The sequence below is a fragment of the Palaemon carinicauda genome, chromosome 17, assembly GCF_036898095.1.
Source record: "Palaemon carinicauda isolate YSFRI2023 chromosome 17, ASM3689809v2, whole genome shotgun sequence".
Lineage (NCBI taxonomy): Eukaryota > Metazoa > Arthropoda > Malacostraca > Decapoda > Palaemonidae > Palaemon > Palaemon carinicauda.
This window is the reverse complement of record NC_090741.1, coordinates 61,447,045-61,459,325: the sequence shown is the minus strand read 5'-3', so window position 1 is coordinate 61,459,325 and position 12,281 is coordinate 61,447,045. Positions and strand designations below refer to the sequence as shown.

Genomic DNA, 12,281 nt, shown 5'->3' with positions numbered 1-12,281 from the left:
AGTTTTTCAACAGACTTGGTGAAGTACTTCATTTTGGTTTGAGCTTTCGCAGTGCAGGTGTTTTATCTTCAACTTAAACTCTTGAACTCTTTTTTGGACAGATTTAATTGTTGTGACTTTTTCAAAATGGCTGACCCTTCTCCAATTCCTAGATTTCGTAAGTGTAATGCTAGGGATTGTAATAAGCGTCTTCCAAAGGCCTCTCTTGACCCACATACTGTGTGTTCTAATTGTCAGGGTAAAACCTGTCAATTAGGAGATCGGTGTGAGGAGTGCGTGGGCCTTTCGGAATTCGATTGGCTTGAGTATGACAAGTATTCTCGTAAGCTAGAGAGAGATAGGGTGAGGAGAAGTTCCTCTAGATCGTTAGAATTTTCCTCCTCCCATACCCCTGAACTTAATCCTTCCCCTGTAGTAGTTGTGCCTGAACCCTCTACTAGCACTCAGGAACCATCAATGCGGGATATGTTACGTGCCATTCATGCTTTGGGCGAAAGAGTTGAGTCGTTAGCTACAGACCGTAATCAACTCATGGCTGACGTTAAAGAGTTAAAGTGTCAGAGTGCCACAGTGGAAAATCGTGGGAAAGTGATTAGTGCGCAAAGTGTTATCAGTGTTGCGACCGAGGGTTCGTCTGTTCGTGCCTGTCGTTCGCCTAGTCCGAGACCTCTTGCAAGCTCCCAAGCCCCAGGGAGAAGTAATGTCGTACGACTTATGGGTTCGAGAGGCTTTAATCAGCGAACAGACGTTCCCTCTATGGTTTCAGGCGTGTCTCATCAAGACCGCCCCTACCATAAGACGAGCGAGACGATTTTCTCCTCGTCATCCGAAGGCTTTTCGCGTAAGAAACCGTGGAGCAAGGTTTCGAGGCCCTTAAAGCGAAAGTCAGTCCCTTCAGGACAGGTCCAGCGTCCTGGTTGTAGCCATTGGGACAGCTCTGACCCTATGCAGTCATCGGAAGACTGCTCGCCGCCTAAGCAGAAACGTAACACAGGCTCCGAGAGTCTTGGTGTAGGCAAGGTTTTGCAGTCGCAGACGTTACCCTCGTCTCTTACCGCACCCATTCCCGTTGATCCTAAATGGGTTGTACTGCAAGACATGCAGATTAAGCTCGCCTCTCTTATGGAGGACTATTCTGCTGAAAAGGTTCACGATGATCCTCGCCGCTTAGCTGATCGAGATCCTGGCCGTCAGCCGCCCAAACGAGCCTTTGCTCGTCCTGTTGACGTTGGCGTTACTAAGTCACGTCAGTCACGTTTTGTAGAGCCTCACTCGATGCAGTCCCGTGTTGACTTTCAGCCGCTTCCTAATGCTCTTGTTGACGTTCAGGACGTTCGCCAACCAGCGAAGTTGACTTGTTTTGACGCTGAGCGTCAAGCACCGCAGTCAAGAGTTGTTTTGACTGCTCAGTCTAGGCAGTCAAGGCAGTCTCGAGTTGACGTCGAGCGTCCTCCCGCTCCTGTTGTTGTTGACAGTCAGGCTGTTAAGCAGTTACATGACGTAGCGTCCTGGACTGCTACTGATGCACCAGTGCGTGTGGACTCTGCTTGTCAAGCATTGCCACCAAGGCAGGTCTCCCCTTTGCTTGTTACTCAGCAGTTGTCGGACGAAGATCCTTCAGATGAGGACGTTGCTGATCCTCATCATGATGATCATCCTTCAGATGTAGACGAACCTAAGACGGTTCCTCCTTCGATGGACTTTAAGAAGATCATGTTGATTTTCAAGGATCTTTTTCCCAATCACTTTGTTGCCGTTGCTCCTCGTTCGCCACCGTCTGAGTTTGCTCTAGGCTTACCTGCTACCAAGCCAGCCTTTTCTAAGTTAGTGCTTTCTCGCTCTTCCAAGAGGGCTTTACGACTTTTAGGCGACTGGTTGGATACCAGGAGGAGTTTGGGGAAGACGGCCTTTGCCTTCCCTCCTTCTAAGCTTGCTTCTAGATCGAGCGTCTGGTATGACACGGGAGAAGTTCTCGGCTTGGGAGTCCCTGCCTCTGCCCAGGGTGACTTCTCAAGCCTCGTAGACTCTCCCCGTCGCCTGGCCATAAGACGCTCGAAGATTAGTTGGTCCTCCTCGGACCTTGACCATCTGCTTAAAGGCGTATACAGGGCCTTTGAAGTATTTAACTTTCTTGACTGGTCATTAGGAGCTTTAAGTAGGAAAATCTCGTCTGCCGACCAAGATGTTTCCTTACTTATCATGTCATGTATGGATAAAGCCATCCGCGATGGCTCCAATGAGCTCGCCTCCACCTTTACGTCGGGAGTCTTAAAGAAGCGAGAAACCCTTTGCTCTTTTCTTTCGGCAGGAGTTACTCCCTGTCAGAGATCAGAACTGCTCTTTGCTCCCTTATCAGCGTCCTTGTTTCCGCAACAACTGGTTAAGGATATAGCTTCTTCGCTTGTGCAGAAGGACACCCATGACTTGATGGCGTCCTCTGCTCGCAAAGGGGCTCCTTCTACATCCTTTGCTGTAAGACCCAGGATCGAGACTCCGGCATCCAGATTTATCCCGCCCTTTCGTGGCAGAGCTCCCAGCAGGGAAAGCACTCGTGCCGAGGGAAAGAGAGGTAAGAAGAGAGGAGCCAAGTCCTCACGTGGCAGAGTCTGACTGCCCACAGCCTCAGACAGCGGTAGGAGCCAGATTGAAGAGCTTCTGGCAGGCCTGGGAGAAGAGGGGTGCAGACCAAGAGTCTGTTCGGTTGCTCAGAGAGGGGTACAAAATACCGTTTGTACGCAAACCTCCTCTAGTGACAACTCCCTTAGACCTCTCTCCCAGGTACCGAGAGGAGTCAAAGAGACAAGCCCTAAACCAAGAAGTGTCTCTGTTGCTAGAGAAGGGAGCGGTGGTGAAAGTCTCGGACCTTCAATCACCGGGGTTTTACAACCGTCTCTTCCTAGTCCCAAAGCATACAGGAGGTTGGAGACCGGTGCTAGACGTCAGTGCGCTCAACGTTTTTGTTAGGAAAACAAAGTTCACTATGGAGACCACGAAGTCCGTCTTAGCAGCGGTCAGAAAGGGAGACTGGATGGTCTCTCTCGACCTACGAGATGCGTACTTCCACATTCCTATACACCCGGATTCCCAACCGTTTCTGAGGTTTGTTTTCAGGAATGTGGTATACCAGTTTCAGGCCCTGTGCTTTGGCCTCAGTCCTGCTCCTCTCGTGTTTACGAGGCTCATGAGGAATGTGGCAAAATTCCTCCATTTATCGGGAATCCGAGCCTCCCTGTACTTGGACGACTGGCTTCTCAGGGCGTCGTCCAGTCATCGCTGTCTGCAGGATCTTCATTGGACGTTGGGTCTGACCAAGGAATTGGGACTTTTGGTCAACCTAGAAAAGTCCCAACTGATCCCATCCCAGACTATTCTATATTTAGGGATGGAGATTCGCAGTCCAGTTTTTCGGGCTTTTCCGTCTGCCACCCGAATAGAACAAGCCCTGCTCAAAGTCCAACTAATGCTGAAAAGAGAACGGTGTTCAGTCAGGATTTGGATGAGTCTCGTAGGGACTCTATCATCCCTGGAGCAGTTTGTCTCGCTAGGGAGACTACACCTTCGGCCTCTCCAGTTCCATCTAGCCTCTCACTGGAACAAGGACAAGACGTTAGAGACGGTGTCAATCCCGGTCTCCGAACCAGTAAAGGCATGCCTGAAATGGTGGAACAGCAATATCAGTCTGAGAGAGGGACTATCCCTAGCAGTCAAGAACCCAAACCACGTGTTGTTCTCAGACGCGTCGGATTTGGGTTGGGGTGCGACCCTGGACGGTCGGGAATGCTCAGGTCTGTGGACCTCAAGTCAGAAGAGCATGCACATCAACGGCAAGGAGCTATTGGCAGTCCACTTGGCCTTGATGAAATTCGAAAGCCTCCTTCGAAACAAAGTGGTAGAGGTCAACTCAGACAATACCACAGCTTTGGCGTACATCTCCAAGCAAGGAGGCACACACTCCCTCACGCTGTACGAGATCGCAAGGGACCTGCTCATTTGGTCAAGAAATCGAGGCATCTCCCTGTTAACGAGATTTATCCAGGGGGACTTGAACGTCTTGGCAGACTGTCTCAGTCGGAGGGGTCAGGTGATACCCACGGAATGGACCCTCCACAAGGACGTGTGCAAGAGTCTTTGGGCGACTTGGGGTCAACCCACCATAGACCTCTTTGCCACCTCGATGACCAAGAGGCTACCAATCTATTGCTCACCAGTCCCAGATCCGGAAGCAATACACATAGACGCGTTTCTACTGGATTGGTCTCATCTGGACTTATATGCATTCCCACCATTCAAGATTGTCAACAAGGTACTGCAGAAGTTCGCCTCTCACGAAGGGACAAGGTTGACGTTGGTTGCTCCCCTCTGGCCCGCGAGAGAGTGGTTCACCGAGGTACTTCAATGGCTGGTAGACATTCCAAGAAGTCTTCCTCTAAGGGTAGATCTATTACGTCAGCCCCACGTAAAGAATGTTCATCAAAGCCTCCCCGCTCTTCGTCTGACTGCCTTCAGACTATCGAGAGACTCTCAAGAGCTCGAGGCTTTTCGAAGGAGGCAGCCAGTGCGATTGCGAGAGCTAGGAGAGCTTCTACCATCAGAGTATACCAGTCGAAGTGGGAAGTCTTTCGAGACTGGTGCAAGTCAGCATCTGTGTCCTCTTCCAGTACCTCTGTAGCCCAAATCGCAGATTTTCTTTTACATCTGAGAAATGTTCGCTCCCTCTCAGCTCCCACGATTAAGGGCTACAGGAGCATGTTGGCTTCGGTCTTTCGTCATAGAGGCTTAGATTTTTCCAACAATAAAGATCTCCAAGATCTCCTTAAGTCTTTCGAGACCTCTAAGGAACGTCGTTTGGCGACTCCTGGATGGAACTTAGACGTGGTCCTAAGGTTCCTCATGTCAGACAGGTTTGAGCCATTACATTCAGCCTCCCTGAAGGATCTCACCCTCAAGACGCTTTTCATAGTGTGCTTGGCTTCGGCTAAAAGGGTCAGTGAACTTCATGCCTTCAGTAAGAACATCGGCTTTTCTACAGAAAAAGCCACATGTTCACTTCAACTTGGTTTCCTGGCCAAAAATGAACTGCCTTCTCGTCCTTGGCCTAAATCTTTTGATATACCTTGCTTATCAGAGATCGTAGGCAACGAACTTGAAAGAGTGCTGTGTCCAGTTAGAGCTCTTAAGTTCTACTTAGCCCGTACTAAGTCCTTACAAGGTGGATCTGAGGCATTATGGTGCTCAGTTAAGAAACCATCATTGCCTATGTCAAAGAATGCTTTGTCATATTTTATCAGATTTTTAATACGAGAGGCTCATTCTCACTTGAATGAGAAAGACCGATGCTTGCTTAAGGTTAAGACGCACGAAGTAAGAGCTATAGCAACTTCCGTGGCCTTTAAGCAAAATAGATCTCTGCAAAGTATTATGGACGCGACCTTTTGGAGAAGCAAGTCGGTATTCGCGTCATTTTACTTAAAAGATGTCCAGACTCTTTACGAGGACTGCTACACACTGGGTCCATTCATTGCAGCGAGTGCAGTAGTGGGTGAGGGTTCTACCACTACATTACCCTAATTCCAATATCCTTTTAATCTGTCTCTTGAAATGTTTTTAATCTTGTTTTTGGGTTGTACGGAAGGCTAAGAAGCCTTTCGCATCCTGGTTGATTTGGCGGGTGGTCAAAGTCATTTCTTGAGAGCGCCCAGATTAGGGGTTTGATGAGGTCCTGTTGTATGGGTTGCAGCCCTTGATACTTCAGCTCCTGGGAGTCTTTCAGCATCCTAAGAGGATCGCTGGGCTTCGTGAGGAAGACAGACTAACAAGGCAGAGTAATCGTCTAAGTCAACTTCCTTACCAGGTACCTATATATTTGGGTTTTGTTATGTTATAACTGTCAAAAACTCTAAGCATATACGCTGTAAACTTTATTAACTCTGGTCTCTACCCACCACCATGGGTGTGAATCAGCTATTATATATTCACCGGCTAAGTTAAATATTTAAAAATGATATTTTAATTATAAAATAAATTTTTGAATATACTTACCCGGTGAATATATAGATTAAAGGCCCCCCCTTCCTCCCCGATAGAGACCCAGCGGGATGAGAAGAATTGGAGCTTGTTTACATGCATATGCGGTATCTGGCCGATAGTTGGCGCTGGTGGGCACACCCGCAACCTTCATAGCGATCGCTCGCGAGTTTTTGTGTTTTTCTGTCGAGCCGCCGGAGCAGCAGCTATTATATATTCACCGGGTAAGTATATTCAAAAATTTATTTTATAATTAAAATATCATTTTTATAGTGTGCTTTCCCAAGTGTTCCTGTGCGTTCACTTTTCAACCGTGTGCTTACCCAGTGTTTCATTCATTCATTCATTCATTTCCTTAAGTGCTTGTGTCGTGCGTTGTGTGCGTTATGGAGCTAGTTCGCCGTTGTCCTGGGCCTAGAGCTGGGAAATCGTGTGGAGCGTTCCTCTCCAAGCCCGAAGTAGATCCTCACTCCCTTTGTTCCTTCTGTAGAGGTAAAGTGTGCTCGTCAACAGACACGTGCCCCGAGTGCGTGGACTGGAGCGATATTCAGTGGGTACGTTATGGTACTAAGAAAAGGAAATCAGCGAAACGTTCCCCCAGGAAAGTTAGTGTTTCCTCGCCGATTCCGTCGCCCAGTGAGCGTTCCGACGGAGTCTCGGTTTCGCCGTCACCTACACAAAGTACGGGACGAGGTAAGTCTAGGGTAGGGGATGAACAAGGCGTCCTATCCCAGGAGCCCAATGTTAGTGCAGAGCCAGTGGCAGGCCCCTCTAGGGCTAGTGAAGGTCCTAGTAGTGCGTCCGGAGAGTCGGCCCTCGTGTTCGGGGGGCACGCTTCCTCCGATGACCCCGTGTGGGGTAATAACGCAGTTTCAGTGACACCGCCGCCCTCGTGGGCTTGTACTTCCGGCTCCTCTTTAGGGGGAGATAGCCGGAGTAAAATCCAACCTGCAAGTCACGATGTCTACGGTTGGAGGCTCCTGAAGACGCCGGGTAGGTCTCCCCTGAGGATGGACGTGGACCTGGACCCCTGGCTCCCGGACATGGAACGATTGGATTCGTTCCCGACCCTTCCCACGGAAGTCCCCGATGACTTCCTCCAGCCCTCGACCTCTGGCATTCAACGTCCGAAGAAGTCCCCCACAGTCCCCGCTTCCAGCCGACACGTGGTGGACGCAGTGTCATCTGGTTTTTCGGACATCTATTCCTCGTCAGAGGAAGAGGTCAAGGTGAAACACCGCCGTCGGAGGGAGCGGTCCAGGACTGAACGTTCCAGGTCAAGGTCGCGCTCTAGCTACAGCAAGAAACAATCCCGCTCCCCGAGCCGTAAGTATAGGAGGAGTGTATCTCCCGGGGGAGCCTGGGTCTACGTTTCGTCGCGAGAATCGAAGGCGCTTCGGTCCCCAGACCACCGGTCCAACGAGCAGTCCCCAAGGCGGCCGCCCTCCAAGCACGGCCTTGACCCTCGCGACCTGGCTCGCAGGAAAGACCTCTCTGTTAGGCATAAGTCCTCGAGGCCTCCGGTTCACCCCGCCCAGCGGGGGGAAACGCGCTTCTTTACAGGCAGCCAGGCCGAACCAGCCCAGCTGGTGCGGCCTTCAGGTCGGAAGGAACGGTTCCCGCTGTCGGGTCAGCCCCCGGGAACCGCACCCTCAGCACCCACAGCCTTCGGGCGAACGAGAGTCCCCGCTGTTCCAGCGGTACCTACACGATCCCGAGCCCCTGGTCCGGTCTTACCGGCAGATGAGGTCCAGTACCTTGGCAGGACGGCGCCCCTGGCCCCCAGGGTCAGACGTCCGGTCGGCGTGCCTGGTAACCCGGCTTCCCCGCCCCAAGCCGAGGTCTCGGCTGACGGAGGAGAGGGCTCCCCGACGGAAGACTCCGCCTATAGGAGAGTGGTCAGCCTGATAAGGAGGCACCATGGAATAGCAGAACCTACAGCGACAGGTGGGGATTCCTGGAGGTCGAGTCTCCTGAGGATTATGAAGACTCCCTCCCAGCCTAAGTCCTCCCTGGCACTCCCTCTGGCCCGAGACCTAGTTCTGGGGCAAGAGTTTATTGACAATGTGGTAGCCGGCAATGCCGAGGCTCCCAAGTCCCAAAGTGCCTCTAAATTACTCCAGGGCCTCAAGAACCAAGGGAAGGTCTATTTGCCCGAGGGACGTCGCCCAGGACCTTGTAAAGTGGCCACGGCCGTAGACATTCTGAGCCAAGGAGTTTCTGACGACAGAGCTTCGGCCCCAGTCTGTTTCTCACCTGCAGAGGCCTCCATGATGGAGGAGATGTCGCGAGACCTAATTAACGTCTCCTCTTGGCTAGACTGGTGGGCTTTCACGTTGGTGGGTGTGCAAGCCTCCTACGACCCCGAAGACCCTGACCAGCAAAGCCTGATGAGGGACCTCCTTACCTCCGGGGGTAAAACCCTAAAATTCCTCTCGTACCAGTCTCTCGCCCTTACAGCCAACTGGGTTCTCCGTAAGAGAGACACGGTTCTCGCCAAAGTGTCCCAGAAAGTACCGCACAGGGAGGCGCGAGCAATTCGCAGCCTCCCCCTGTGGGGAGAGTCTCTTTTTCCAGTGAAAGAGTTAGAGGCCTTGATGGAAAAAGTCTCAAAGAGGAAGGAGAACAACGTCACCAAACCGGCAGCGTCAAGGAGACCTCCATACAAGAGGTCCGTCTCGGACAGCGCCGCGACGCCCCAAGCCTCTTCCAGCACTACGAGGAGAGAAGCCCCCTCTTCCTCCTGGTCCTCAACTCCTCAACCCTCCCGCAGAGGTACTTCAGCACCCTCAGGCTCCTTCAGGTCGGGTTACTCCGCCTCTAGGAGAGGCAGATCAGGCCGTTCCTCTAGAAGAAGGTAAGATTGGGAGGCCCCCTATCCCCGCCCAAGCCTCGGGTTGGGGGATGCCTCAGACTACATTGGCAAGCATGGAAGGCCCAAGGAGCAGAACCTTGGACAGTGTCCGTCCTAAAGGAGGGCTACAGACTCCCATTCCTGGCGAATCCACCCCCTCTTATTCCGGCCAACCGGACGGAATGGCTAGCGCCCAAAGATCCAGTAAAGAGGACCGCCCTTCAAGAGGAGGTGTCCTCCATGTTGGAGAAGGGCGCCATGGAAGAAGTTCCTCTCCCAGGACCTGGTTTCTACAGTCGCCTGTTCCTGGTAGAGAAAGCGACGGGGGGGGGGGGGGGGGTGGAGGCCAGTTATAGATCTGTCGGCTCTCAACAAGTTCGTCAAGAAGACGGACTTCAAGATGGACACTCCAAAGTCAGTTCTGCTGTCCTTGAGGGAGAAAGATTTTATGATGACCGTCGACCTCAAGGACGCATACTTCCAAATTCCGATCCACCCATCGAGTCGGAAGTTCCTCCGGGTGAAATGGGGTTCCCAGATCCTGCAATTCAGGACTCTTTGCTTCGGTCTGTCAACAGCGCCCCAGGTATTCACGAGAGTCTTCGCGACTGTATCAGTGTGGGCTCACGAACGGGGCATCCGCCTTATCAGATACCTGGACGACTGGTTGCTCCTTTCCGCCTCAAAGGTCCTCTTGGAGGAACAAGGGAGAAGTCTCCTTCAGTTTTGCAGAGATCTGGGTATCGTCATCAACCCAAAGAAGTCCAATCTATCCCCGTCCAACAGAATGAACTACTTGGGGATGACATTGGACACCATTCAAGGGAAAGTTTTCCCTTCGGAGGACAGGATCAAGAACCTCAGGCACATCATCAAGCCCTTCCTATCGGAACAGCCAAGGAGAGCGAAAGACTGGCAGAGGATGATAGGCCACCTGGTCTCGTTGGAGAAACTAGTCCCACAGGGGAGGATAAAGCTCAGATACATCCAATGGAATCTCAAGAGCCTCTGGTGCCAGACACACTCACAACAAGTGCTAGTTCGGGTCCTTCCAGACACAAGACCCTCCCTGGAATGGTGGTACTGCCAGTCGAACTCCCTCAAGGGGATGCCCTTCGGGACCAGCCCTCCAGAATTGCTCCTGTTCACAGACGCCTCCAACCAAGGGTGGGGAGCCCACCTCCTCGACGGGACGGCACAAGGCACCTGGTTGGAAGGGGAAAAGCAACCCCATATCAATGTCCTGGAGTTGAAAGCAGTCCAGAAGGCATGCTTACACTTCGCAAGTCTGCTAAAAGGAAACACCGTGGCGTTGATGTGCGACAACGCCACGGTAGTAGCGTACATAAAGAAGCAGGGGGGCTTAAAATCGAGGGAGTTGTGCGATCTCACCATAGAGATTCTGAATTGGGCAGAAGAAAATCAAGTAGTCTTATTAGCAAGGTTCATTCCCGGGAAGAGAAACGTTCTGGCCGACGGCCTCAGCAGAATGGGCCAGATAGTAGGGACAGAGTGGTCCCTCCTCCCGGAAGTAGCCAGGCTCATCATTCAGCGTTGGGGTTCCCCGGTGATGGACCTCTTTGCAATGAGACTCAATGCCCAACTCCCAGTCTACTGCTCCCCGGTGCCAGACCGGAAAGCAGCCCTGGAAGACGCTTTTCAGCACAAGTGTGACAACCTGGATGTTTACGCTTTTCCCCCCTTCACGTTGATAAGGCAAGTGCTCAACAGAGTAAGGGCCGCCCGAAACCTAAAGATGACTGGTAGCGCCCTGGTGGCCGGAGAGGGAGTGGTTCGCAGACCTAAAAGACCTAATGAGTCACCCGCCGTGGCCTCTACCCGCCAGGTCAGACCTTCTGCAACAGCCTCACTTCCTCAAGTTCCACGACAACCCACTCTCCCTTCGCCTTCACGCCTGGAGACTATCCAGCGGCTCCTGAAGAAGGAAGGTTATTCTCACTCCACAGCTAAGAGAATGTCGCTATACCTGAGGAAGTCGTCAGTGGCAATATACCAGGCAAAATGGGCCTCCTTCACAAAGTGGTGCGCTGAGAGACACATTAGACCTCTTAAGGCCTCGGTCCCAGATATAGCAGAGTTTCTGGTGTTCCTCAGAGACAAAGTAGGGATGTCAATCCCAGCCATAAAAGGAGTTCGGGCTGCCTTAGGCCAAGTCTTCCTCCTGAAGGGCATCGACCTGGGGGCCTCGAGACACATAGCGATGCTTATCAAAAGCTTCGAGCAGTCTTGCCCCCCTCAGGCGAGGAGAGTGCCCCAGTGGGACTTAGCCTTGGTTCTGAAGATGCTGTGTCGTCCTCCCTTTGAGCCCTTGAAAGATATCATGGACAAAGCCCTTTCCCTCAAGGCCGTCTCCTTGCTGGCCTTGGCGTCAGCCAAGAGGGTGGGAGAGATTCATGGTTTGTCATACGACGTCTCTCACTCAAAGGGGTGGAAAGAAGTATCCTTCAAGTTCGTACCTTCTTTTGTGGCCAAAACTCAGAACCCAGCAGTCTGGGACCCGAGGTTCGAAGGTTTCTCGATTCCTGCCATCCCTAAGACAGGTAATGCAGAAGACTTAAAATTGTGCCCAGTGCGAACAATTAGAAAATACCTGGAAAGGACAGCGCATCTCCGACCGGAGGTCAAGAGCCTCTTCGTTTCCACGGGTATTAATAAGAAACAAGTTTCCAAAAACACCATCTCCTTCTGGTTGAGGCAGGTGATCGCCAGATCCTACAAGGAAGCTGGCATAGCAGTGCCAGGCACTCCCAGACCTCATGACATCAGGGGCCTGAGCACCTCCTTAGCCTTTGAGAAAAACATGGCAGTAGGACAAATCCTGCGAGCAGGTACTTGGTCGAGCCAGTCAACCTTTACTGCCCACTACCTCAAGGATTACTCAAGGAAATCCTTGGACGGGTACTCCATTGGAACAGTCATCTCCGCCCTCCAAGCGGTATAACGGTATTCCCCAGGCACACTCAAGACTAGCGACCGGTAGGCACAAGCGCGGTTCTCCTACCTCCTACCCAGTTGCTTACTTGCCTCTTCGGGGGGTACCGTCTGTTCCCAGGAATCACTCATTCTTCACGACTACACGTCGAGAAGAAACGTCGAAAGAAGATTTTCTAAAGGTGAGTTCCTAGACACTAACGTGAATTATTTTGAATATTTACCCTCGCTTCCGCTCTCTGGTAGGTCTTGTTATACTGAGGAATGTTGGCCTCCACGTCCAGGTCAGTGGGTCAGGTTGGCACTCCCGCCTCCTAAAGAAAGTAGTTCGAAGGTAAGTATTCGTGTTGGAACAAATCAAAACTTTTAAATAATTTTTATTTTTCCTAACATACTTACCGAGAACTACTTTCGGGTAATGGCCCTCCCTATCTTCCCCGAGTGCCTTCTT

At 51.7% G+C, this 12,281-nt stretch overlaps 1 protein-coding gene across 1 annotated transcript in view; it reads left to right on the top strand.

Moving 5' to 3' along the window:
• The window catches only part of LOC137656815 (calpain-7-like), a 94,621-nt gene that overhangs the window by 40,162 nt on the left and 42,178 nt on the right, over positions 1–12,281 (top strand). The window lies entirely within an intron of this gene.